General features: G+C 40.2%; 1 pseudogene; it reads left to right on the top strand.

The window, feature by feature from the left end:
- Positions 1-4857: 4857 nt before the first annotated feature.
- On the top strand, positions 4858-5413 carry LOC129402099 (ferritin light chain-like; annotated as a pseudogene).
- Positions 5414-16111: the final 10698 nt, after the last annotated feature.

The following is a 16111-nucleotide window of genomic DNA, read 5'->3' as shown; positions in this document are numbered from 1 at the left end:
GGTGCTCTAACCCTTTGAGCTCCTGCCCAAACCCTGGAATGGAGTTTTGATGGTTAGCACAGAGGGTGGACATTATTGGTTTTGAGGATCTGGAGCCAGAGCGTAAATGTTCTACTACAAGTAGCGAAGTCTCACATAAAGCACTGCATCATGTTTTCCATGATTTTTAAATACTCTGATGTATATTCATGTAAGAAACTGTAATTATCTGCTTGTGGAATGTGCCTAATGTATGTATGTTTATAGTTTTATATATCCTACCTTTATGTTTTAATATTTGAGAGTCTGGCAAGCTACCGAGTGTCCCGCCCGCACAGCAGAGCCTGGCAAGCTACCCGTGGCGTATTCGATAGCCCAAAAATAGAAACAACAAGTCTCACAATGGAGACATTACTGATGCCCACTCGAGCAAATTGATGAGCAACAGGATAACAGTGACAGTAACAGTGGCAGTGATAGTTTTACTGTCAAAAGTTACTGCAACTCCGCCAGGAGTAATTCCTGAGTGCAGAGCCAGGAGTAGCCCCTGAGCATCGCTGGGTGTGACCCAAAAAGCAAAAAAAAAAAAAAAACAAAAGTTACTGCAACTTCACAAGCACCAAAATGCCCAGGACCTGCCTCCACTGTCCTTGTGTCACTTTCAGTCCAACTCTTCTTCCCCATTTTACTTCTCCACTTATTGTTTGAAAAACTCAGCTTCATAATCAAAGACCAAGGATTTGTCATCATTTGATTCTGCCCACTCCCTTGTTTTCTTTCTTTATAAAACCATAGATGAGTGAGATCATTTAGAATTTATTCCTCTCCTTCTGACAATACAACATTCCCAAGTTACAGCTAACTGCAAGATTTTACCTTTTCTTCTTGCTTAGTGTAGGATGACTTACTTTGTCCTCTCCCTCCTTGCCACAAGTAGCTTGTCCCGGTTTTCCCCGGAGTTTAGGCTTACCCCAGTCACACCCATCAAGGTGTTCCCGAATCTCTCCCATCCCTTTTTTTTAGCTATAATCACTTCTCCATACTCTCTTCCCCAAAACAGTTAATCCACGGCTTTCCCTTAATCTGACTCTGCTAATTTGTAAGATCAGACCTTCCTAGGATACTGAATTTATATTATATAAGTTAATATTGCCTTTCTCCTCTTCTTGTGCCTTTTGAATAATTTACTTTAAAGCTATGTCTGTTTTGTATAGACACAAGAAGACAATATTATGTTTTTATAACTTGGGAATTAATTGGCCTGGAATATTATTCCCTCCCGGGCATCTGCTTTCTCCACTTAAGTCTCAGTTGCCCTCAGTTCCTAGCACCCCAAAAGCAGGGTCCCGACGAGGGACGGGAAGGATCCAGGGCAAGCGGTGAGTTATGTGCTACCCTGGCATCGAGATGGGCCTGGCCAAAGTGCCTAATTCTTAACTATAAGTTAAGAGCTTGATCATAGACAAATGCTGTCATTATTCAATAGTTATTATGAGACTAGGACCCTGCCAGGGATAGGAAAGACTGATCTGGCCTGAGCACTGTAGTCTGAGATTGAGATGGCCCCAGGAGAGCAATTCCATAAGCTTTAATGCATCTCTTATTGTGTCCATACAAAATAATTAATATTATGGATTCTTATATGTTTGCTGGCTGAGGAGAAGAGAAACACATTCATGGGACTCCGCCCTTGGGTGGATCCTCCTGCTGAAAGAGAATTAAGTCCTAGGAGAAGCATCCCCTGAGGGAAAAGAACCTTACCCTATTGCTGACCACACCTATGTGTACGCCCCAACCCCCTCATGCTGTGGAGATTTAACTAGGCTGTAAGAGTGAGTTGGGGGGCCAGATCCACGGGGGCCAGATCCACAGATCCAGAGAGAGACTGAGAGCCGGGAGAGAAGCAGAGAGGGAGAATGAAATAAACTGATCGAGCAACCAGTCTGGCCTTCTTCCTTCCGTCGCCTTCCCTTGACCGATGGCACACACAGCGGTTCCGGGGCACCAGACGCGGACGGTGAGACAGAGCTACCCGGAGAGCCCGCGAGTGCTCACGCCCTTCGGCGAGCTTTAGTTTTTTACAGCTTAGTATTCTATTATATATTGACACACACACATACACATACACACATATTCCAGCTTTTTGTTTATTGATATATGTATGTATATATATGTATGTATATACACATTGCATATTCTTCACCTCATAGCACAGCAGTGAACATAGGTGTACATATATTGTTTTGAATTACAGTTCTGTGATCTTAGAGCAGATGCCAAAAAGTGGAATCTCTGGGCTTGTGGAAGCTGTGTTTTTACTTGGTTACTAAATTTTCTAATACATCTTTAAACTTGTGTGTGTGAGGAGAGAGAGAGAGAGAGAGAGAGAGAGAGAGAGAGAGAGAGAGAGAGAGAGAGAGAGAGAGAAGGCTGAACTAAATTATATTCCCCCCACTAGTGAATGAGGGTTTCTTTTTTTACCCCAACTGTACAAATGTGGACTGATTGTTACAGTCTTTATGAATTGCACAATTCTCACTGGTGTCAGATGTTATCTCATTATTGGTTTGATTTCTATTTCTATGATAAAAAGCAATGGCTAACAATTTTTCATATGCTTACTAGCTGTGCATGTTTTCTTTGAGAAAGCATACATCAGCTTTTACAGGAATTTATCTACTATGCTAATCAGAGGAGGTTGGTAACTTGCTTTGATTAAAAATTTGTATTTTACAAAGACAATATACAGAATGGGAAAGGATATTTACACAATACCCATCAGATAAGGGGTTGATATCAAGGGTATATAAAGCACTGGTTGAACTCTACAAGAAGAAAACATCCAACCCCATCCGAAAATGGGGCGAAGAATTGAACAGAAACTTTTCCAAGGAAGAGATACGAATAGCCAAAAGGCACATGAAAAAGTGTTCTACATCACTAATCATCAGGGAGATGCAGATCAAAACAACCATGAGATACCACCTCACACCACAGAGACTGGCACACATCCAAAAGAACAAAAGCAACCGCTGTTGGAGAGGATGCGGGGAGAAAGGGACCCTTCTACACTGCTGGTGGGAATGCCGACAGGTTCAGCCCTTTGGAAAACAATATTGACACTTCTCAAAAAACTAGTTGTTGAGCTCCCATTTGACCCAGCAATACCACTGCTGGGAATATATCCTGGAGAAACAAAAAAGTACAGTCAAAATGACATCTGCACTTATATGTTCATTGCAGCACTGTTTACGATAGCCAGAATCTGGAAAAAACCCCAGTGCCCTAGAACAGATGACTGGTTGAAGAAATTTTGGTACATCTATACATTGGAATACTATGCAGCTGTTAGAAAAAATGAGGTCATGAAGTTTGCATATAAGTGGATCAGCATGGAAAGTATCATGCTAAGTGAAATGAGTCAGAAAGAGAGAGACAGACATAGAAAGATTGCACTCATCTGTGGAATATAGAATAACAGAGTAGGAGACTAACACCCAAGAATAATAGAAGTAAGTACCAGGAGGTTGACTCCATGGCTTGGAAGCTGGCCCCACATTCTGGGGGGAAGGCAACTCAGATAGAGAAGGGAACACCAAGTAAAATGTGGTTGGAAGCCATGCAGAGGGAGGGTGATACATGCTGAATGTAGACTAGAGACTGAACACAATGGTCATTCAACATCTTTATTGCAAACCACAACACCTAATTAGAGAGAGAGAACAAAAGGAATACCCTGCCACAGTGACAGGGTGGGGTGGGGGGGAGATGGGATTTGGGAGGGCTGGAGGGATGCTGGGTTTATTTGTGGTGGAGAATGGGCACCGGTGAAGGGATGGGTTCTTGAACTTTGTATGAGGGAAACATGAGCACAAAAATCTGTAACTGTACCCTCACGGTGATTCACTTATTAAAAAATAAAAAATTGTCCTGATTGCTCATATTCCAAAATAAATGCTATTGATTTTTTTAGAATTCAAAAAAAAAAAGAAATTTGTATTTTTTTCAATTTCAGAAAATTACATCATTAATGGACTGGATCAATAGCACAGCGGGTAGGGCGTTTGCCTTTCATGTGGCCGGCCTGGGTTCAATTCCTCCATCCCTCTCGGAGAGCCCGGCAAGCTACCAAGAGTATCCTGCCCGCCCGCACAGCAGAGCCTGGCAAGCTACCCGAGGCGTATTCGATATACCAAAAACAGTAACAAGTCTCACAATGGAGACGTTACTGGTGCCTGTTTGAGCAAATCGATGAGCAATGGGACTACAGTGCTACATCAATAATAGGTATGATACTTATGAGATTTCAATGGCCAGTGAATGGCCATCTATTGATTGCATAATAGATGAAATGAGCAGATATCTTACTTCTTTTTTAGATGCCAAAGTGTAGTTGAGGCTGAGCAGCTGTACACTTAAACACTAATGATAAGACTGGAGGGATAATACAGCCAGTATTCGCCTGACCTGGGTTTGGTCTCTGGCACCACACTTGGTCCCCTGCGCCCAGCCAGGAACTGTCCCTGCGCCCAGAGCCCAGAGCGCACACAGCTGGGTGTGCTCAAAGCCCCCCACCCACTAACCTCTCCAGCCACTAAACAAAACCTCATACATTATTGTCTAATTTACAATTAGGGATATCAAATTTCCTTTAAAATATTAGATGTCCAGCAGCGTGCTCGGTGGTCCCGCGGATCTGTCTCTTGCTCCAACACTGTTTGGACGGAACAGACCCGGGGACGCCCTATCAGCCTGCCTCCGACCACCCTCAACTTTCTTTCTAGTCGTAACCTGGGGAACCAACTCTTCGGCCGCCCTTTCTCCCCAGGGACCATCTAGCATCCTTTTCGGATCTTCATTTCTCGCCGCTGACCAACCATGAGCTCCCAGATTGGTCAGAATCATTGCTCCGACGTGGAGGCCGCCGCCAATGGCCTGGCGGACCTGCATCTGCGGGCCTCCTACCCCTACCTCTCTCTGGGCTTCTGTCTCAGCCGCGACCACCTGGCTCTGGAGGGCCGCTTCTTCCGCGCGTTGTTGGAGGGGCAGCGCCAGGGAGATGCAAAGCCGGCGTGGCGGCCGCGCCCTCTGCCAGCGCGTGCAGAAGCCGTCCCGGATGGGGGGCAAAACGCCGGAGGCCGCGAGGCCGCCGCGGTCCTGGAGGAGAATCTCAAGCAGGCCCCGTGGATCTGCGTGCCTGGGGGTCCGCCCGCTCGATCCCCGTCTCTGCGACTTCCCGGAGAGCCGTTTCCTGGACCAAGAGGTGAAACTGATCAAGAAGATGGGCGACCACCGGACCAACCTGCGCAGACTAGGGAGCCCCCAGCCTGGGCTGGGCGAGTATGTCTTCGAGAGGCTGACCCTCAAGCACGACCAGGCGCCTCGACCCCCCACCGGCGTGGCCTTTGAGTCTCCAAAATGGTGTCCCCGGTAACACGGGCTTGACCTGAGTGTTTCTTGCTGCTACCTGGGCAGCTTCTGAAGTGGACCAAATAACCAGTAAAGCTTTTGCAGCAACTGAAATATATATATATATAGGATGTCCAGAATTCATCTGGACACAATTTCCATCATGACACACACAAATTTAAAATACATAAAAGGTGCCTTTAAATTATTTTTGATTAAAATATTTTTATATGGGGCTGGAGTGATAGCGCAGCGGGTAGGGCGTTTGCCTTGTATGCGGCGGCTGACCCGGGTTGAGTGCATGAGCCCGGAGTGACCCCTGTGCATCGCCGGGTGTGACCCAAAAAGCAAAAAATATATATATTTTTTTATATGATATCCCCAATATTATGTATTTTATAAGTCAATATTATTTATAATTCATTTAGATGATTTTATTGAATTGCATAGTTATTATCTAGTGTTTATTTAGTATTTGTCTAGTATTTAAGTTATCCTGAAAAGGGTCAGTGACATTATGTAGAATTTAAAAAACACTAAGTGGAAAGAAATGTAGGAAAGGAAGAGTTATATATTACCTATGAGCAAAATCATTGGATGGAGATTCTCATACTCCTCCTTCAAATAATTAAACATACAGTCTTTTAAGTTAAAAAGTTATCTTCTGTGGGAAGAATTATGCTGCTAAGAAACATTTTGTTTATTTTGTTACATCTTAAATTCATTTTCATCAAAATATATGTTCTTTGTAAGTGAAGGAGCACCTAGAAGCTAAAAGCATGTGGAATGTTGTAAATATCTCTAGTATTGATAGTAATTAGTAAGTTTTCTCTCCTCAAAGCGAGAAATCTGTATTGCTTTTCAGACACTAACATATCTTTTCTTTATTTTTTAAATATAGTTTTTGAAATGTGAAGTATTATTTTAATTTCTGAAACTTTAATATTTGATTAAAATGTTGCTACCAACATATGAAATAAGATTTAAGGTAGTATGCCCTACTGAGAAAGAACAAGCAAAGATTGTATTATGTTTTTATTATTAGATTCAGAGAAAATTTTAAGACCATAAGCATCTGAATGCCTCCAGCAAGGCTTTATAAGGTTCAAGATTAATCACTAAGTAATTTATAAAGAACAGAGATATTTTATGGTTCAGAAAACTGCAGAAGAATAAATAAACAAATAAAAATGAAATAATAATCATTAGAAGGGAAGGCTTATCTGGTTTATTCTGATGTAATTGTGGTTGCTGGAGCCAGGAAGATCTTCCAGGACTGCCATCAGAACACATTATTCCCCGGCTTAAAAGTCCTCAGGGAGTTGGCATTGAACTCAGAGTAAAGTTCAAAATGCTCTACAAGCTGCATGATCTATTTCCTGCTGCTATCTTCAACCTCATCTCATACTTGTGCTCCAGCTCCACTGAACTCTGTCCACTGGGGTCTTTTCCTCAGGCTCTTGCATTATGTCTTTGAACTATTTCCTCAGTCCGAAATCTCCATATTTCTCACCTTTTGCCTGATTAAACTTTGTGCAGGTCTCAGTATAAGTGCGTTTCCCTAGGGAACACTTTCCTTTATTTTTTTTAATCTTTACTTATTTTATTTTAGTTTGAATATAGTTTTATTGTGATTTACAAAGTTTTTCATAATAGAATCGCTTCAGGTATACAATGTTGCAACACCAATCCTATGACTAGTGGCCCCAGGGCCCCTGCCATCCCCCAGCCTTTTCCTTTGGCAGGCATATCATAAGTTTATATGCATGCCAATAAAAAGTTATATGCCTTTAATAAAAAATAAAGGAAGAGTGTAATTCCTGGGGGCTGGAGCAATAGCACAGCAGGTAGGGCGTTTGCCTTGCATGCAGCCGACCCGGGTTTGATTCCCAGCATCCCATATGGTCCCCTCAGCACCGGCAGGAGTGATTCCTGAGTGCAGAGCCAGGAGTAACCCCTGTGCATCGCCAGGTGTGACCCAAAAAGCAAAAAAAAAAAAAAAGTGTAATTTCCTTATTTATTATCTTATTTTTAATTGATCGAAATTCTGTGGTTAAGCTTCTGATCTTGAGTCACAGAATCTAGTACTGTGAGAAATATATTTCTGTGGCTTGTGAACAACCTAGTCATAGTATACTTATTATGGCAGTCAGAATGTCTAGGCGGTTTATTTATGTTGAAAGCTCAGGTTCTCTTAGGAGTGACATTTAAATTGATTCCCTACAAGAATAATATATTTTTAGTAAGCAGTAGATCATTCTTTCAGTTTTCAAAAACCTGTTAGTAAAAAATACGTAACTAATTTTGTGAACTCCTGAAAGAAAATCTCATCACTTATAAGATGCCCCTGTATTTGTAAGTATATTAAGACTGAGCCATTTTAGGTAGGGAAAATTGTTTTAAGCAGGTGAGTGTTTAAGATTTCAGAGGAAGCTAAGATGACTTGAGCTTTGAAAAAGCTTTATGGCCATAAAATTTCTTAGCTAAACTGGGTTCTGTTAATATAAAGTAGTACTATCTATAATATAAAATTAATGTAGTGGTTTACTTGTAATAGTAGCTGCAATTACATAGGAGATGTGGATAATGGGACATACTTAGCATGCTCCTTCCACAAGTAACAATTATGTATTTTCCCAATTTACAAATGTTTTTGAAAAATTATAAAGATCAAAGCATGCCTGAATTTTTTTATCTTCTAAATTTTATTTTATTTTTATAAAGTTGTTCACAATAATTCATTACATTTAATATTCAAATACCAATCCCACCACTATTGCACCTCCCCTCCACCATATTTCCAATGTTTCTACCCCAAATCTCAAACCATGCCCTTCAAAGCAGAACAAAGCAATCAATTTAGTATTGCTTGTTATGAATAATCAGCTAAAAATAAAGTTTCCTTAGACAGAAGTGTATGAAGATTGTTGTATTTCATCCTGGAGCCATTAAGCCCTTCTATAAGAGATTACAGACATGTTTGTTAAATGCAATCAAATTTTGTGTGCTACTGCCAAGCTGCTGGAAAACTTGGAAAATGGGGGGAGGAGGCCCATTCCAGCTCTGAATGAGCTTGGAGATTTCAGTCATGGTCCTGCATACCTGGGTTTTTCTGCAGATTCACTCATGAACATGCCTGGATTTTAAAAAAGATTTTTCTTTTTCATTTTGGGTTTTGGGCCATATCCAGCAGTGCTCAGGGGTTATTCTTGATATGCTGTGCATAGAGGCAGATTGGTTGAATACAAAGCGAGTGTCTTAACCACTTTATGTTCTCTCTGGCCCATTCTGCAGTGTTTTCTAGAGAACTTTCTTGCATATTTACAAATCTCTCTCTTTTTAAAAGCTCTTGATTGATTATCTTAGTCTTTTTATTTGTAAACCTGGATGTTTCACAAAAATATTGTCTTTATTTTCCTCTTTTCTCTGGATGCAAGACTTGTTTTTTTTCTATCCTAAATTATTCTTACAGGTATGAGGTAATACCTTATTTTTAAATTCATGTTTTTATAAAACTTTACAAAAGTTTTAATAAACTTGTTTATTGATATATTCTGTATCAATGTCCACTGTTTTACTTTTTTCTTGATAAATTATATATTCTTGTGTTGCACAAATGGACGGGTTTATCTAATTGTCTTTTTCTTTGACTTTGCTTAGCATTTGTTCCTTCCATTTTGCTAGCAGAAGGCAGAATCTTTCCTTTTATATCTGAATAGTATTCTGTTGTGTATATTTGTATCACTTGTCATCCCATTGATCTTAGATTTGCTCGAGGGACGCCAGTAACGTCTCCATTCATTCCTGTCCGTGTGCTAGTGTAGCTCAATGGCATCTGTTCACTCCAGGAACACAAAGAGACTCAAACCGTTTGTTCAGGGTTTTGAAAAAGAAGTCTGACCATCTCATAGGTGGGTGGTCACGCAGTCCTTTGACATCCTATGGAATCCAGTCGGTAACAGCTCTAGTCCAACAGTCGTCTCTAAATTGCATTATGTGTCCGGCCCATCTGATTTTCGACGCCTTGGCAAATGAGGCAGTGTCCCTGATTCTTGATCATCGACAGAGGTCAGAACTCTGGATTCCTTCTCTAACTTGAGTGAAACGTGATATTCCAAGCATAGCTCTTTTGATTCCTCTTTGGGATACCAGAATAGCATTCTTGTCCTTTTTTCATAGGGCCAGGTCTCTGAGGTATATGTTAGTGCAGGAAGAACAGTGGAGTCAAAAAGATGTGCCCGGAGTTGGAGGTTCTTCATCCTCTTAACCACTTCTTCAGCATTCTTGAAGGCCTCCCATGCTGCTCTCTTCCTCTTGTGCAGTTCTGGTGCCAAGTCATTCCTCATGTTGAGTTCTCAACCCAGGTACACATAACTGCTGCATTTGGAGATGTGCATTTCATTGAGAGCAAATGGAACGTCAGGGACTAGTTTGTTTTTCATGAACATTGTTTTGGTGAGATTCAGCTGCAGTCTGACCTTTCCACACTCACGGTCGGCCCGTATTTGTGCCACCTGACTAATGTTTGGTGTTATTAGAACAATGTCATCAGCGAAGCGAAGGTGGTGTAGTTGCCGACCATCTATCTTCACTCCAGTTCCTTCCCATTCCAGTCATTGCATGATGTTCTCGAGGGTGGCACTGAAGAGTTTTGGTGAAATGGTATCACCCTCTCTTTATGTCGATGATCACTTCCTTGTAGAATGGTGAGATCCTGGTGGTGAATCCATAATATAGCTCGTGGAGGAGCTGTTGTGCATACAAACCACATATATTTAAAAACACATTTTTTAACTTGGCACTGTGATTTCCAAATGTGTTGGTATCTGTAATAAGAATTTCAGCCATACAGTTCTGACACTAGTGTCAATTTCCCTCCAGTATTGTCCCAATTTCCCTCCCACCCCCAGCTTTAACAGGAACATTTTGTGTGTGTGTGGTGGGGAGCACACCTGTCCTTAGGAATCACTCCTGGTGGGCTCAGAGAACCATAAGGAATGCTGGGATCAAACCCAGGCCAGTCGCATGCAAGACAAGCACCCTACCTTCTGTCCTATTGCTCTGGTCCCAACACGAATATTTTAAAGTTTATTGTGGCTTTGGTAACATACTTATAGTATTGACGATTCTGTGATTTACATATATACATTTTACCCACACCTCCACAGCATTGATACTAATCCAGCTATCTATGCTGGACACTTCAGTTGTTTCCATATTTTAACTTGTGTAGATAATCCAGAAGTACATATTGGGGTGAATAAAGCATTTTTTTAATGTTCTCAAGTTCTTCAGATAAAGGATTGAGGCATTGTAGAGTAGCTCTAGTTTTGACTTCTTAAGGAAGCTCTGTACTATTTTCCAGAATGACTGCCCATATGTATGTTCTTCTACTCCAGTTTATTGAGATTTTTAAATCATAAAAGCTTGTTGAATCTTGTTAAATTCTTTCTCAGCATCTACTGATATCATGGTTTTTGTCTTTCTTTTTTATTGATGTAGTATATATTGCATTAATCTATTTTGTATATTTATTAAACTTATTTAATAGATGATCTATTAGTGTAAGAAATCATCTTTGAATGTGCAATGAATCCCACTTGTACGTATGACTCTTTATTGTGTTTTTGAATGTGATTTATTGATACTTTATTGAGAATTTTGCGTTTATGTTTGTCAGAGATATTGGTTTGTTCTTTTCTTGTTGTTTTTAATTTTAGTAGGAAGGTAATGATACTATCATAAGCATTTTTTTAAATATTCCTTTTTTCATATTTTTAAAGACTCTGAAGAGATTAGTATTAGGCTCTTCTTGGAAGGTTTGATAAGGTTCACTGCTATAGTTACCTAATTCTGAAATTTCAGTTTGTTTGTTGCTTTTGGGACAGATTTTTTAATTACTCTTTTAATTTTCATAATTGTTTTCTATCTTTTTCAGATTTATCTATTTATTCCTTATTCAGTATTATTGGTTGAAATAAAGCATTTGGCACACACCTTTCATGATAAAAAGCTCTGATCACAATTGAGAGAAAAGGAAACTTTCTCAATATAGTCAACCCCATTTACTACAAACCCACAGCTTTAATGGTGAAAAACTGAAGGGCTTCCCTCTAAGACCTGACACAATACAAAAGTGTCAACTGTCGCTACAATTATTCAACATAGTTTTGGAATTCCTAGCCACAGCAATTAGGCAAGAAAGAAATAGTGGATCTGGAGAGATAGTATGGTGGGTAGGGCACTTGCCTTGCATGCCACTGACCTAGGGTTTTTTCCCTTTGTTTTTAGGTTTTGGGGCCACGCCTGGTGGTGTTCAGGGCTTACTCCTATCTCTCTGTTGAGGGGTCACTCCTCGCAGTGTTTGGGGCACCATCTGGGGTTCCGGGATCAAAGCCAGGTAGACCTTGTGCAAGGGAAGTGCTCTACCTATAATGTACTGTTTCTCCAGCTCCTACTCGCAAAACTTACAAAACCCCACCAAAAATTGAGAAGAACTGAACCAACTGTTCCCCAAAGAAAATATGTAGATGACTAACAGGAACATGAAAACATGTTATTTGCCACTAATCAGGGAAATTTAAACCAAAATCACATGAGATGTCACCTCACTCCAGTGAGACTAGCACACATCAAAAAGACTTGAAATAACTACAGGCATAAATGACATCTCTACAGGCAGAGATGTAGAGAAAAGGAATCCTCATTGACCAATGAGGGGAATGTTTTCTGAAAAGAGTATAAAGACTTTTCAAAAAACTAAGAATTAAACTGCCACAAATCCCGGAAATTCAACTTCTTGTCATTTACCCTGAGCATCCTAAACCATTAATTCAAAATAATATGTTGCAGTTTTATGTACAATTCAGCACTGTTCATTATAGCCAAGATCTAGAAACAATCCAAATGCCTCCAAATAGATGAGTGATTAAAGAAATGATGGTGTATATCTACCATAGAATACTACTCGTCTATAAGAAAAAGGACTTTAATTTGCAGCTATGTGGGTGAAATTGGAAGGCATCATGTTGAACAAAGTGAGTCGAAAGGATTAAAAGCAAATATTGAGGGGCTGGAGCGATAGCACAGCGGGTAGGGCATTTGCCTTGCACTTGACCGACCCGGGTTCAATTCCCAGCATCCCATATGGTCCGCTGAGCACCGCCAGGAGTAATTCCTGAGTGCATGAGCCAGGAGTAACCCCTGTGCATCACCAGGTGTGACCCCAAAACCAAAAAAATAAAATATAATAAAATAAAAAGCAAATATTGAATGATGCTACTTATATATAGTAAGTATTCTTGAGTATAAAGAAACATATAATGGAGAGAAATAAGTGGTAAATTAACAGACCCTGAGAATCATCCTCTAGAACTGAGTTTGCTAAGGGATGGATGAAGTGGTAAGTGGACTTCGATGGATGCTGATGTGTATAATGTAGTATAATGTGTATTATAAAAACATGGGCTGGAGCGATAGCGCAGCGGGTAGGGCATTCGCCTTGCACGCAGCCGACCCGGGTTTGATTCCTCCGCCTCTCTCGGAGAGCCCGGCAAGCTACCGAGAGTATCTCGCCCGCACGGCAGAGCCTGGCAAGCTACCTGTGGTGTATTCGATATGCCAAAAACAGTAACAACAAGTCTCACAATGGAGAAGTTACTGGTGCCCGCTCGAGCAAATTGATGAGCAACGGGATGACAGTGACAGTGATAAAAACATAATGTGTATAATGTATAATATTGTGTACCTGAAACATTATCATTACCTATATTATAAATTACATAAATAAAAATTTAATGAGGTGTATTTCTTAAGGTAAAGAAATCCTGATGTGGAAACCAAGTGTCATGTAGTGCAAAAGCTCTTCAGGTGATTCTCATGTGAACCTGGGCTGTGATCCACTACGCTGCTACCTTTCTCCACAAATGTGATCTTACTATTCTTATAGTATCTGTAGCACATGGAGACAATCAGTTCTTACTTAGACACAATGGAAAACAAAATGCCCAGGTAATCCATGTTATAGTACATCTGAGAAACACTAAAGTAGGAGAGATCAAAAAACAACAACAACAACAACAAAATATTCACTAAGAATAGCACCAAGTACACAAAGTGAGTGGATGAGGCTGGTTTTGTCAACAGTGTTTGGGTTATGTACCACTAAGAACAGTATCTTCAGAGGGGTGGTGAATGTGAAAGACAGCTCACAGTACTTTAGATTAAAAATATTTATATTTTATTATCTACTTTTTTGGTTTTTGAGTCATAAGAACTAATGCTTGTTGGACGTGTCTTTTAAAAATTTTTATTTTTTTAATTGAATCACAGTAATATACACAATTGCAAAACTGTTCATGATTGGATTTCAGTCATATCATGTCCCAAGACCTGTTCCTTAACCAGTGTACATTTCCCACCACACCAATGTTGTTGTCTTCTTGTTGTTCTTCTTGTTCTTGTTCTTTGTTTTGTTTTTCTTCTTCTTCTTCCTACTCCTCCTCCTTCTCCTTCTCCTCCTCCTTCTCTTCTTCTTCTTCTTCTTCTTCTTCTTCTTCTTCTTCTTCTTCTTCTTCTTCTTCTTCTTCTTCTTCTTCTCCTCCTCCTCCTCCTCCTCCTCCTCCTTCTTCTTCTCCTCCTCCTCCTTCTCCTTCTCCTTCTTCTTCTTCTTCTTCTTCTTCTTCTTCTTCTTCTTCTTCTTCTTCTTCTTCTTCTTCTTTCTTCTTCTTCTTCTTCTTCTTCTTCTTCTTCTCCTTCTCCTTCTTCTTCTTCTTCTTCTTCTTCTTCTTCTTCTTCTTCTTCTTCTTCTTCTTCTTCTTCTTCTTCTTCTTCTTCTTCTTCTTCTTCTTCTCCTCCTCCTCCTCCTCCTCTTCCTCCTCCTTCTCTTCCTCCTCCTTCTCCTCCTCCTCCTTCTTGTTCTTGTTCTTGTTCTTCTTCTTCTTGTTCTTCTTGTTCTTGTTCTTGTTCTTCTTGTTCTTGTTCTTGTTCTTCTTGTTCTTGTTCTTGTTCTTGTTCTTGTTCTTGTTCTTCTTCTTCTTCTTCTTCTTCTTTCTCCTTCTCCTCCTTTCCCTTTCTCCTTCTCCTTTTTTCTTCTTCTCCTTTCTCCTTCTCCTCCTCCTCTCCTCCTCCTCCTCTTCCTCCCTTCTCCTCCTCCTCCTCCTCTTCATCGTCCTCCTCCCCCTTTATGGCTTTCAATACAGATACTGAAATGTCATCATGTATATACCTTTACCTACTTTCAACACTCAGTTCTTTCCAGAGTGATAATTTCCAACTATTATTGCCATACTGGTCCCATACTAGTCCCTTCTGTATCCTGACTGCCCTCCACCCACCACACATTTGTGACAACTACCAACTATTGACCAGTCCTTCTGGCCCCTGTTTTCCCTGGCCTATATCTGTCCTTCTCCTTCTGACTCATTTCACTCAGCATGATACTCTCATTTTAAAAAAATTTTCCATAGAGAGCAAATAACATTAATTTGCTGTTATGGGAGTTAGAGAATTTATATGTCAATGACGTGCATCAAAGCCTGTCAGAAGGCATTGCGCCATATTCTCCATGATTCTTGGTTCTTTTACTATCATTTGTCCATAGATAACCCTAATTGTGGACTTTTGCTGATTATGATGTGTTGTAAATTAATCAATTATAGAACAATATGTTGCAACAAATGTATAGCACTCTGGTGGGTAGGTATTGAAAATGACAAGATTTATGCATTTACTGGGGTAGGTGGTTTCCCATCTTGGTACCACTTAATTTTTTATGAATATTTATTTATTTATTTTTAATTTTTTATTGAGTCACCATGTGGAAAGTTACAAAGTTTTCAGGTTTAAATCTCAGTTATACAATGCTCGAATACCCATCCCTTCACCAGTGCTCATATTCCACCACCAAGAATCCCAGTATAGCTCCACCCCGCCCCCTCACAGCCCAAACCCCCCCACGCCCCTAGCCCCCTCACCCTAAGCCCCCCCCCGCCTGTGTAACTAATAAATTTCACTTTACTTTCATTTTGATTGTTTTTATAAATATTTAAGTACTAAAGACATAATATATTATTAAATGGAAAATATTCTATTTAATGAGGATAACACAAACCATTCTCAGTTTACTCCATGCATCAAATGCCCCCAAATCACATGTAGTAAGTGAGGTATTCAGGCATGTGTCTCTCTGAGGCAAAGACAGCAGAAGAATCTTCACTTGGTTATTGACTTTTGAAAAATTGCTATTTGATGTGTGCTGTATGTGCTCAGCTAAGTGAAACAAAGAATGTATATCCTCTTGCTTAGCCAAACACAAAATCGGTATCCACAATGGTACAAATAAACATTAGCAACCTCTATCTCCTTCTTTGTCAGAACTTGACCTTTTGTTGGCACTCCACTTCTGATTAAAGTAGTATGTCAAATAGGTTGCTAAGCAACATTGCTTATGGTGAAATTAATTAAGTTAAAGGTTACTATTGAAGTAGGAGAGTTATAAATCTTATCGGGGACACCATAGTGCTTTCTGAGAGAGCTGATGTAGGAACTGTGGAATCCTTAAGAGCAATGTCTGTAGATTTGCTGTAAGAGACTTTGACTCAAGGACACATCTTGAAACAAGCTAATATATAGAATCAGATATTTTTGAGCCTGAGGCTTCACACAGGGACATTAGAGATCATTTCTTAGACTCCAATAAGGTTTTTTTCATGGGGTCTCAGAA

This window comes from Sorex araneus, chromosome 1, assembly GCF_027595985.1.
Source record: "Sorex araneus isolate mSorAra2 chromosome 1, mSorAra2.pri, whole genome shotgun sequence".
Taxonomy (NCBI): Eukaryota; Metazoa; Chordata; class Mammalia; order Eulipotyphla; family Soricidae; genus Sorex; species Sorex araneus.
The sequence above is the reverse complement of the archived record's forward strand: the minus strand, read 5'-3'. Positions and strand labels throughout refer to the sequence as shown.